Source organism: Mobula hypostoma, chromosome 12, assembly GCF_963921235.1.
Source record: "Mobula hypostoma chromosome 12, sMobHyp1.1, whole genome shotgun sequence".
Classification (NCBI taxonomy): domain Eukaryota; kingdom Metazoa; phylum Chordata; class Chondrichthyes; order Myliobatiformes; family Myliobatidae; genus Mobula; species Mobula hypostoma.
Window position 1 is genome coordinate 25,543,971 of NC_086108.1, and position 13,465 is coordinate 25,557,435.

Sequence of the window (13,465 nt, forward strand, 5' to 3'; positions counted from 1 at the left end):
AATCCAGAGTGTCTCCTCGATGGATATTAGCCACTACGTTTAGAAAAGTAAGGATGGTTTGGGCAAAGCTATCACTCAACTTGCCAAAATGTGGAAAGGATACAGTATATCACAGAATGTGGAATACTCCAGTGACATTTACCAATGGTGTATGATCTAACTTAATACAGAAGTCTGCACTATGAACCAAATGAAAAAGAGTAATTTGCAATCTAGTCAAATGCAAACATAAACTTAACCTCCATTTCTTTATTCTTTTGATCTGCAAATACTATTTTTTGTTTTTTCTGAGTAAAGCGTAACAATCACTTGGATGTGAATAGATTAAAATCACAATAATGCATTGTATGTGTGCTTATATTTCCTTTCCTCCAATCCCTGCAGAAGCTTATTGTCAGGCAAGGTTGGTTCAACTGCGATGCCCCCAAACTATTAGTTTCTAAAAAATAAACTGCATGGTCTTGTCCTTTGCTGTTTTTTGTAAATTCTTTCAGTTTACAACATGGCAGGAGTTCTAATAAATAGTCATAGAGTTGCACAGTACAGAAACAGGACCTTTTACCCCACCATGTCCATAAAACATACATATCTACACTAATCCCATTTACCCACATAGGTCCATAGTGTTGTGTATTTAATATTTCAGTATTATTTGAATAGTTTTGTAAGTATGTTGTTGATTAGGCATTCTTTGTTTGTTTAAACAATTCATCATGGGTTATATGTAAAAATAAATGAATTGCATAGGTGATGACACCACCACATGATACATGCATTCCTTGCTTAAAGTAAAGGCACAAAGTTAAGCTCACATTTCAGACTCCTTTGCTTTTCTTTGAATTAATTTTATGCTTTGAACTTACAAAAGTGAGATGTATGCGTTTAAAGGAGCAGCTTAGCGCATATTCTTCAGAAGGGAAACATGATCGAGTTTTTAAAAAGGCTGAAAACAGAAGAATTCATGGATTCATAAGCAGTGAGTATCAAATGACAATAATAATTAAAAAAGAACAGAAATGGCTGGCTACAGTGGAAAGATTGATATGTTTCATTACACAACAGATAATGGGATATTGTATACGGAACAAATTAAGCTGTACTTTAAAGCAAATGGAATAACCAATGAGGAACAAGTACCAGTTTTGCTGAGTGCATTGGAGTGAACCACCAGTTTCAGGAACAGTTATTACTACTCAACTACCAGGCTTTTGAACCAAAGGGGATAACTTTACTTGCCCCATCACTGAAATGATCTCATAACCCATGGACTCACTTTCAAGGATGCTTCATCTTATGTTCTTGATATTTATTGTTTATTTATTTATCATTATTATTTCTTTCCTTCTTTTTCCATTTGCAATTTGTTGTCTTTTGCACACTGGCTGAATACTCAAGTTGATATAGACTTTCATTGAATCTAATATGGTTGTCATTTTAATATAGATTTATTGAGTATGCCCACAATAAAATGAATCTCAGAGTTGCATATGGTGACATATGTTTACTTTGATAATATTTATAAATTATTTTGAATTTTGAAATTTGAACTACAAAGGCACACAGTTTGCTTAGGAGTATGACTACTCCAACCAAACCAGCAGAAATGAGTTTTGCTGATATCATCAAAGTAATGTAGGAGTGTTTAGAACCAAAACTATTGTTGAATGCAGGATGTTTTAGGTTTCAGTTTCATATGTGGAATCAAAAGAAGGGGGAGTCCATTTCAGCATACGTGGCTGAATTGAAGAGATTGTCTGAGAATTGTCAATTGGGTAATGGGTTTAAAGATGCACTAAAAGAACATTTGGTTTGTAGAATCATACAAGAAAGCATTCAAAAATGGCTCCTAACTGAAGCACAATTTAAATTTAAAAGAGCAGTTGAAATTGCGGTATCAATAGAAACAGCAGACAGAGATGCAATTGAGTTGCAGACAGGAATGTAACTGAGCGTGAACAAAATTACATCTCCTAAACAGAAACCGGCCTGGCCAAATAAATTGTATTATCATTGTGGCTGAGGCTCACATACACCGATGCCATTTAAAAAATAAAACTTGCAGAAAGTGCAGCAAATTAGGACACATATAAAGAGCATGTCAGACAGATAAAAACAAATGAACTACACAGAGAAGAGAAAAAAGATAAAAAGTCAATTTGCAGTTTCAAAAAGAGCACTAATCTGCTTGCTGTTGCTGGAAAATCTGACACTGAGGAGAATGACACAGGACTGAGTAGCCTTAAGATTCACTATGTGAAAATTAACAATGAACAACCAATGTGAGTTATGCCAGAAAGGCAAATTAATTAAAATGAAATTGGACACTGGCTCAGCTGTTACATGAAAATGCCACATCCAAGTTTTGCAAAGCTTGGTTCCTTATACCATCCAGTGAGTAGTCAGTGAGCTAGGTTGCATGGAAGATGAAGGAATTCTTTCCAAGGCTGAGTGGAGCCCATGGACAATGCCTGTGGTGCCAGTAGCCAAGAAGAAAGGGTCTGTCAGGATCTGTGGTGATTTTAAGGTCACCATCAAGGCAGTACTGAAAGCAGATCAATACTCACTGCCCAGGATAAAGGATATCTTTGCAAACCACTCTGGAAGAAAACATTTCAGCAAAGTGGACTTAACTGAGACCTACCTACAGACTGAGATGGAAGAAGTGCCCAACATGTTTCTCAACATAAACAATCACTAAGGGCTTTATCGCAATTATTTTTTGGAGTAACAGCTATACCTCCACTCTGGCAGAAAGCTATGGACCAGGAGCTACATTCTGGTCATCTAAGCATAGTTAAAATGAAAGTGTTGGTTCGAACCTTTGTATGGTGGCCAGAGATAGGTCAGCAGGTCAAACAGCTTGCTAATGTACTGTTCAGGATGCCAACATGTTCAGAAGATGCCAGAAGCAGAGCTTCTCCAATCCTGGGAATGGCCCTCATTGCCCTGGCAGAGGATTTTGCCAGAACATTCATGGGCACAAACTTCTTGGTAGTAGTGAATACAGCTACAAAATGGGCAGAGTGTTCCCAATAGCCTCCACCACAGCATTGCATACTATTCATGTTTTGAGAAGAATATTCTCAATCTTCAAGAACACTTAGGCAGTGACAATGGACCACAGTTTGTTGCGGAACAGTTTCACTCATTCCTAAAAATGAATGAAATAAAACATTATATCTGCACTGTACCAACTACAAAAATGGCTTTTTGGAAAGTTTTTCCCTCTCTAAAGAACACACTGTAAGCAGTGTCAGCATAACACAGTACACTGACACTGAATCAGAAGCTCACCAATTTCTTCCTTCCATATTGCAATGCAGCACACTCCACAACCAACAACCAACCAGCTATGTTGTTCCTGCGTCATCCCTTGCCTTCATGCTTGCATCTCCTTAAACCCAAGCTCAGAAGGAGTATGCAGGACAATTGCTGAGCCAAATTGAAGGGTCCTGAATCAAGGACGTTCGATATGTCACTCTTGGACAAGCAGTCTTGGTGAGGGGCTACAGAGGTGATCAAAAGTGGGTACTTGAAAAGATTAAGGACAGAAGTGGACCACTCTCCTACACGGTGGAGATTGCATCTGATATCACTTCAACCAGTTGTGGAGAGCAGAGTGAATTGTTAGAGAAGAAATGAGGCTACTGCTGTCAATACCACTTCCTGCAGTCTCAGAGTCAACTTCTACAATTATAATGGAGGAGGCCCCCGAACCCACGATTGTTTCATAGCCACAAGTCTCATCTGCCAAGCAGATCCCCCTTGTCAGGAAAGATGTTATCCCACAAGAGTAGGAAAGCCTCCACAGTGATTAAATCTATAAGCCTGAATGGGACAATTTAAATTTCATTATGCTGTGAATGTCTATATAGCAGTTGTAACATATTGTGTACACTGTATGTAGTTCAGATGCATTCTCTATTGAGTTGGTTTGTAACTAAGCAGGAAGGAGGGTTGTGTATTTAATATTTCAGTAATATTTGACTAATCTTGTAAATACATTTTTCATTAAGCATTATTTGTTTGTTTAAATAATTCATTATCAGTTATATGTAAAAATAAGTGAATTGCATATATCATGATGCTACCACATGATACGTAAGCACCTCGCTTAAAGTAAAACACAAACTTAGACTCACATTTCAGACTCCTTTGTTTTTGTTTCAATTAATCTTATGTTTTGGAGTTACAAAGCATAACACATAGCCTTCTATGTCCTGGAACTTGAATCATTTCCGTATTGAGTTTTCCATCTCTGGTCTCTTAGCTACGACTGACTTTGTTTGGTGCCTACACTTTTAGTTTCAAGGCATGTTTGCACTTTTCCACATCTCTCTACTTTATCTTCCTTCCTGCAATCAACCTTCCAGATCAAGTTTTCATTCCATCCTTTTGAATCCTGCATCACTGGCTTGCTGAGAATATTTTGCCTTATTGTGCTTTCATGAAGTGTCTTGGCATCTGTGATAGAAAGTGCTTTGTACAGGCTGTTATACAGTGCAACAGGAAGAACATTTGAATGAGCCAGACAAGCTGCTACATTCAATCATTTCTCTGGGTTAGAAACTGCTTTGTTGTGGCCAAAAGTGGCTGCTGGCACTCATGGGGAGAGAAAAAAATAGTCTCCTAGAGGGTCAGCAATTAGTCTCAAAATAGCTTCCAAACAAAGGTGTTAATGAGTTTGTGAGTTAGTGTAAAAATGGTAATATTTTATTAAGTGATACACATCTGAATTTTCAGGGCTGTACATTTAAAGGATAGGGCTTCCAATCTTTTACAACATATCTGGGATCTTACAACTGTTAAACCTAATTTTATCTTAAACACTGTCTATTGCTGTCAGGGGTAGTACCTGAAAAATATTTTCTCTTAAGGAATAGATCCAACTTAAGGAAATTGCTTCAGTGAGCTCCTCTTGTGAAGTTCAGTAATAATTGTCAATGGGCTGAATCTTGAATCCTCTCCAAAAAAAAAGAGTAGATTAGGACAGAAGAAAACTGCTGACATAATGTCTAAACCCCACCCACTTTCAACTCTAACGGAAGGAAATCAGGATATCGGCATTCAGTCAGCTTACAAGAAGAAAGGTATTAATTTATGTGTGATAAAGCTGCCTCTTTCACATTAATAATCTTTATCCTGGAAATGGATTCACATTTTACTGGTATTTAACTGAAAACTCACTCACAAAGGAAGCAATATAGACTAATTCCAGCTTGTTTCATGTTATACTGGGAATCAACTGGCTACATTTGATCATAAACCCTCCTCAAGTACCTGATGTGAGTTCCAAATCAGTGCCCCAGAATGATCATGTTTTACATTTAACATGCTGTCTGGAGCACTGGTGGTGAAATTAAAACACACGGCGTTTTTTGGCTCTGCTGAGATGATACGGTCTTCATGGCTCAGTGCTAGACCGGGAATCAACTTGTGTACTTGTATCTTATCCTTTGGCCAAATAAATATGAACAATAGGGACAGTATTTTCATTCATGTCAAAACTAAAGCTCTTCTGAGGCTGTTGCTAGAGCCCTAGAAAATAGTCCAGTCCACCCATTCTTATATAACCGTTGAGCAAATTCTAAAACTTAAACTGTGCATGCAACTTCTTTTCCTATGTAGGAACGTGGAAATGTTGGTGCATTTGTTACAGAAATGTGGAAATGTTGGTGCAGGTGTTGCTAAACAGTGCAAATTTATATGTTACAAGACTAACATTTACATCAATCAGCAATGTTGAAGCTACCATTTGGTCAGTGCCAACTTTCATATGAAATGGCATAAGGCGATTTTGGATCATAGTGCATGCGTATGCCAAGTCAAATGGTCTCCCTTTCTTCAGAATCCTTTTAAGATTCCACACTTATTTCTTCAGTCCATTCTGCTAGTACATTTAATATGCCTAGTAAGCATGTCGTTCATCCCAAACATCTGATAATAATAGTGTTTTAAAAATGATCAAGGGTTTGATAAATAAGCAAGTTTACTCTTGCTGCAAGACCTAGATGTGGAAGAAGAATATGAAATAGTGTGCAAAAATGTGAATAGGAGGATGTTTATCCAACAAGTAGTTAGAAAACGGAATGTGTTATTGCATGGTGCAGTTTATTTATTTTTTACTGAGATGCAGCATGGAATACACATTTCCAGCTCTTCAATCTGCATCGTCCAGCAACCCCCAATTTAACCCTAGCCTAATCACTGGTCAGTTTGCAATGACCAATTAACCTAAGAACCGGTACACCTTTGGACTGTGGGAGGAAACCGGAGCGGCTGGAGGAAGCCCATGCAGTCACGGGAAGGACATACAAACTCCTTACAGACAGCGATGGGAGCTTGATCTGGGTTGCAGGTACTGTAATGCAGAACAAGGAGAGAGGAATCTCAACGGTATCCTGGGAGGGAAAGGGACGACTGGTGTGGAAATTTGCTCCCTCTGTCCTTTTGTTGGAATGGCTGACACATGCCAAATCATTCAGTTAAGGATTAGCCTTCTTTCTCTCGTTCTTCAGTTGATTTTGGGTAGTTAATGATGAAGTATTGGAGGGGAGAGCTGGTACTAACTTCACAAGCATGGGAAACCCTGTGTAACTCTCATCAATCCTGCAATCCTTCTTGCAAGGCATGAATTTAAGTAAAACTCTCAAGCCCAATATTGCTTCAGTCCCCCCTATTGACCACATGTCTATTCATAAATCTTTGGTTACTCAGTGACAATTGCCTGACGAAAATGCTGTTGATTGACAGTACAGTACAGTATGGCTCGGGTAATCTGGTTGAAGTATTCTTTGTGGTGGGATTATAGCAATGGAGAGAGTAATCTATTTACAGGATGCTTCAACTTTGCTACTGTGAAAGTCATACTTTGGCCCGTATACCTGCAGACGGCAATTGCTGATTAAATGGGTAAAACTGAACAATGGAAGCCGGCAAGTTTAAGATAAAATCACCTGGCAGGACTTAACATCCATGATGAAAATGTCAAGTGCAACCATCAGTCTATGCACGATAGCTCCTGTTACAGAGGTTATTGAACATAGAACATAGAATAGTACAGCACAGTACAGGCCCTTCGGCCCACAATGTTGTGCCGACCCTCAAACCCTGCCTCCCATATAAGCCCCCACCTTAGATTCCTCCATATAACTGTCTAGTAGTCTCTTAAACTTCACTAGTGTATCTGCCTCCACCACTGACTCAGGCAGTGCATTCCACGCACCAACCACTCTCTGAGTAAAAAACCTTCCTCTAATATCCCCCTTGAACTTCCCACCCCTTACCTTAAAGCCATGTCCTCTTGTATTGAGCAGTGGTGCCCTGGGGAAGAGGCGCTGGCTATCCACTCTATCTATTCCTCTTATTATCTTGTACACCTCTATCATGTCTCCTCTCATCCTCCTTCTCTCCAAAGAGTAAAGCCCTAGCTCCCTTAATCTCTGATCATAATGCATACTCTCTAAACCAGGCAGCATCCTGGTAAATCTCCTCTGTACCCTTTCCAATGCTTCCACATCCTTCATATAGTGAGATGACCAGAACTGGACACAATACTCCAAGTGTGGCCTAACCAGAGTTTTATAGAGCTGCATCATTACATCGCGACTCTTAAACTCTATCCCTTGACTTATGAAAGCTAACACCCCATAAGCTTTCTTAACTACCCTATCCACCTGTGAGGCAACTTTCAGGGATCTGTGGACATGTACCCCAAGATCCCTCTGCTCCTCCACACTACCAAGTATCCTGCCATTTACTTTGTACTCTGCCTTGGAGTTTGTCCTTCCAAAGTGTACCACCTCACACTTCTCCGGGTTGAACTCCATCTGCCACTTCTCAGAAAACTTCTGCATCCTATCAATGTCTCTCTGCAATCTTTGACAATCCTCTACACTATCTACAACACTACCAACCTTTGTGTCGTCTGCAAACTTGCCAACCCACCCTTCTACCCCGACATCCAGGTCTTTAATAATGGTGCCAGCAGACATTAACAAAGGCGATAGACTCAGAACAGGTTATGAAGCAACTCTTTTCACTTCTTTTACATCTTCTTTCTATTTCAGTTATGGCTCTTCAACTGCTGAAGCCTGTTATCTATATTCTGGTGGTGGTTTTTGGGCCAACCGGTCAATCTGGTGCTCTGCTGTCTCTGAGAGGGTCCCACGAGGCTGTGAGCAAAGCATTACAGTATGGAGGCCAGGAAGCTAGGAGACAGGGCATGAACCATGACTGACTCCATCTCTCACTGATCTCATTGATTAGAGTGCTGAGGAAGATTTAAAATCATCGAGGTGGGTGTGGAGGCGAGTGAGCGTTCAGTGTCATCTACCAGACTGTTACTCACTGCTACCACAGGTAGATGTCTGTGTATGTCAGTCTCTCTCTCCCTCTCACTCGCTGCTCCTGAGGGAAGGATCACTCTCTTCCTCGATGCTGTCAGAGGATAGTACAAGAGGAAGATTTAATCCATGCGGTTTGCGGATTGTAGACTCTAATTCACTTACCATGCATTTCTAGTTTTTTCTGGTTGCTTTTACTTTTGTTAATAGTTTGGGCAATTTTGAGTCGAGATGGCCTGCAGATATTGAACAATGAGCTGAACTGAATACATCCTTTGGTTTTATGTTCTTATATTCTGTGTTTTTGTTCTTTTTTTGTTGCCATTTGCACAATTTTTTTGTGCATGGGCTGGAGTGCTGATGTGCTTTTTCTTTGAATGTGTTCCATGGTCCTTTTTTTTGTGACTGTCTGTGGGAAAGACAAATCTTTACTGCGTACATACTTTGATCATAAAAATACTTCGAAATGATAAAAAGAAGAAGAAAATTTATCCCTCTATTTCATGCATTAAATGCTTAATAGGGTAATCTTTCCACATCAGCCTCTTCCAACCTTGTCAATGGAGTACAACACACATATGATGATCATCATGTGTTAAACACGTGACAGAGGATGAACTTTTACAATTGCCTTTCCTCTAGATGGTCACTGTAGATTTGAGGACTTTAGAAGCTTGAAAAAATCAGCTCTCTCAGAGCTTGCAAGGAGCCAAACCATTAAGGTTACATGGACAAGTTAGCTTATCTGGTCTTTCCATCAAGTAAGCACTGCAAAACAACAGCAAAAATTAATTTCACTTTTCTAATCATCTCATCCATCTTTTCAGCCTGTCTTTTTAGAACAGATTTTACGTGCAAGCTGCAGTTCAGTTTGGTGCCAGTCTCACATCTGAGCCAAAGAGTCCTACTCCATATTCTGTCCTCAGCCCCTTTCTGTGGTCTTGATTAAGTACAGGTTGACTGGAGGTGCTGAATCTTAAACTAGATGAAAGAAAACAAGGTTCTCAGATGAATGAAATAAAAGTTATATTATTGTTTTGTGCAGAGTTGATCGCTCCAGAATTCTGTCCAATATTTTTCTGTCAACTAACACCTTACCTGGATATCATCACAGTGTTGAGTATAAATTGATTTCCAATGAAAACCAATTGCTATACTTCAATGTCCTAAATTACCTTTAAGCTCTTTAAGACTCCTTGAAGCTAATGTATAAGCAGCTAAAGAAATGCATATTTTCTTTTATACCTCTCAAATCTGGTTTTTATAAAGTGGGCATCTATGGGTGGTGTGGGTGGAGATAAGTCTCTACCAAAGGAGGTGTAAGGCGCTCCTTCCCTTTGCCAGCCTGCAGATCACCCTTGGGTAAGGTGTAGCACCTGCTTAGCCCTTCACCCCCGATCAGGCTCGTGGGAAGCCACGGAAGCAGGTAGTGAATGGAAGTATGAGTAGTTGGTACATATCACGAGTCCTGTCTAAGCGACCACTGAAACCAGGCAGACAATCTCTGAAGAGTATTGATAATGCCTAGGATCATCCATCTTGTATAGTCACTGCCCAGAAGAAGGCAATGGCAAACCACTTCTGTAGAAAAAAATTACCACGAACAATCATGGTCATGAGACCATGATCACCGATGTCATACGACAGGGCACATAATGATGATGAAGATGATGATCTGACATTAGAATTTAACAAAGGATTTGTATGTAAATACAACTGAATCATAACAGAATCACATGCTGGAGAAAGATGCAACATTGTCATATTAAACCAAGGAGAAAAATTTAAAAAAATCCATATCACTGTCAATTACTGACTCAGATTGCAGATGTTTATGCAACATACTGAGGGAAAAGAACTAATCAAAGTGTATGGCAGTCAAAGCACAGCAAGCAAAAATGTTAGGATTAATATATTTGAATTTCATTCAAAATCAATATTTAATTATCATAGTATCTTGTGGATTTTATACCTTAATAAATGAAGTAATATGAAGAATTCAAATAGGATTACACTTTGTAAGCATTTTCCAATAATAGGTTCCAGTTTGCAAGTGTAGAATTTCAAAAAGAATACAACCCCGATGCAAGTCTCACAGTAACACGCTGTCCCTTAAGTGTCCAACATCATAATGAAAAATGCAGAGTTGAGTATCTGTTCAGATTGCTGGAACAAATATGGTAATGAAACAAAACTTCAAGACAAACAATTAGCATAACTATCTATGACTGGCAGAACAAAGCAGTCTTTTCTCATCTCAGAATTACGGCTTAAAGCAATAATTTTCAGAGAAGCTTTGCAAAAAACCTGATATGGAAAGTATGCAGAGAAAACACCATGAACATTTATCATTTAAAAACACAAAAAGCAGAAGGTACAGTTTTGCTTTAAGCACCTTAGTAAACTGTGATTGCTTTGGCATTAAAGTTATAGAGTCATTAAGCATGGATACAGGCCTTTCAGCCCATCATATCCATTCCAGCAGTAGGCACCTATCCACATTAATCCCATCTTCTAGCACTTGCCCTGTACCCTTCTATGCTTTGGTGATTTAGATGCTTGCCTCGATGCTTCTTAAATAGTCTCCATGACTTTGCTTCATCATTCTTTCTAGAGTGTATTTTAGTTACTCACCACTTTCTGGATTAAAAAGGGCTCCCTTAGATCTCTTCTAAATTTCTTGTCACTTACCCTAAATCTACTGTATGACCTTTGGTTTCATCTACTTCTAACATAGGGAAAATTTCCTGTAATCTACCCTATCTACACCCCATTTCTTAATTTTATATATCTTGTTCATAATTCCTCTTAACTTTCTTCAATGCATGGAAAACAAACCTCTGTTCCTTGATACCCATGAGGACCCTCTTGTTCATAGTGCATGCCCTAACTCATTACTACTCCCAAAATGAATCACCTCACATTCATTGGTATTAAAGTAGTGAATCTGTAGAATTTGTTACCACAGTCGTCTGTGGAGGGCAAATTGTCGGGTATATTTAAGGCAGAGGTTGATAGATTCTTGATGAGTCAGGGCATGAAGGGATACGGGGAGAATACAGGAGATTGGGGCTGAGAGGGAAATGGATCAGTCAGGATGAAATGGCAAAGCAGACTTGATGGTCCAAATAGACTAATTCTGCTCCTCTATCTTATGGCCTAAACTCTATATGCTATTTCTCAGCAATTTCACCAACACATTAATATCACCATGTATACTAAGACTACTTTCCACAATGTCAACAACTCCATGAATCTACAAGTTATCAAAGAGAAGAACTGAGATTTAGCGAATGATAAGCACTTGAGAAAGTTTGGGAAACATCTCACGAGAACAGTAGACTGAAGTCAAAGCACATAAAGGAACAGAGAAATTCAACATGGTGCCCCAGATATAGACTGAAAAAATAAAAGAAGCTGCTGGAAGTTTGAAATAAAAACTGATAATACCAGAATACACATACAAGATCAGACAGTATTTATGGATAAAGAAACACAGTTAATATTTTTGTCAGATATCTGCATCTGAAATATTACAGAAAGAACCAACAAAAAGCTACTTGATTGATGTAGCACATTGTAAATACTGTGTGAAATATATTCTCAAAGCCTGAGATGTTTAATAAACATACACATTTGTTCACATCATGATAAAAGAGGGTGATTTAAATTTGGTTGGTGCATTCTACTTTCTCCTGTGTTCTGCCAGATTAGTCCTGTAGTTCCACTGGGTTGTTCCTGCAGTTCCAGCAGAACTTCCCTGAAATAGCATTCTCTTCAAAATAACTCTGAAAATTTCAAAACTAGATCTGTAAAAAGTGGAAGCTTTATCCCATTCCTCATGTGGCTGGTAACAACAAAAGATCTAAGCTGGCAGTGTCTGCTTCTCTGACCCATTATAGACATTGTGTAAACATTTGTTTTCAATTATACCCAATAAATTTGCATTAAAATGCTGAGATATGTTGACCAATGAATCTGGATTTTAGAAGTGGAGAATGACATGAATAAATTATTTTGCATATTTAGTGCATTAAACTGAATCTCTGCCCCATGATGTACCATGGAGAGCATTCTAACCATCTGGTATGGTGGGGGGGTGGGGACTACTGCAAAGGATTGAAGTAAGCTGCAGAGAGTGGTAAATTTAGTCAGCTCCATCATGTGCACTAGCCACTGTATTATCCAGGACATCTTCAAGGAGCGATGTGTTAAAAAGGCGGCGCCCATCATTAAGAACTCCCATCACCCAGGTCATGCCTTGTCCTCATTGCTACCATCAGGAAGGAGGTACAAGAACCTGAAGGCACACACTCAATGATTCAGGAACAGCTTCTTCCCCTCTGCCATCCATTTTCTGAATGGACATTGAACCCATAAACACTGTCTCACTACTTTTTATTTCTATAAATCAACAAATTTCATGACATATCCTGGTGATATCAAACCTGATTCTGACATGAGATAAAAATTTAGTCTGCTACAAAACAAGGTAGCTGAGTTGCAGTGACTTCTCCCAGTGGGCCCGAAGGGAGGAGGCCTCCATTGCAAACACAAGGTAACCATTTAAAATGCACCAAACACTCTTTAATTTTATAGCCTGAGGTCAGTTCTGCAGTGGCAAGTTCAGAGAGCCTATGGAGATTTCCCAGGCTGCACTTGCTATGCCACAGATATGTGTGGCTCTTCCAGTGACCCTGCAGAATCTCCAACACTGAATGACACCCACAAGCATGATGCTGTTCAGAGTACCTATTGAACTTGCAGTGGTGGGGGTGGGGGTCATGCAATAGAGAGAGAAACAAACAATTTGAACAAAGATTATTACAATTTGCAATTTTTTTTGTCAGCTGTGCCTTCAAGATACACATTTTCATATTTAAATCAACACAAAGCTTGGGAAGGATTAAGCAAGTACAAGCCTGAAAGCACACAACACCAGGCACAAGGACAGCTTTTATCCCACTACTGAATAGTCCGCTTGTACAATAACATGGACTCTTGATCTCATAATCTGCCTTGTGATGGTCTTGTACCTTATTGTCAGCCTGCACTGCAATTTTTCTGTAACTGTACTCTGTTATTGCATTTACTTTGTACTACCTTGACGTACTGATGTG

At 39.1% G+C, this 13,465-nt stretch overlaps 1 protein-coding gene across 1 annotated transcript in view; it reads right to left on the minus strand.

The window, feature by feature from the left end:
- Nucleotides 1-13,465, minus strand: part of astn1 (astrotactin 1) — a 2,838,691-nt gene that overhangs the window by 1,974,980 nt on the left and 850,246 nt on the right. The window lies entirely within an intron of this gene.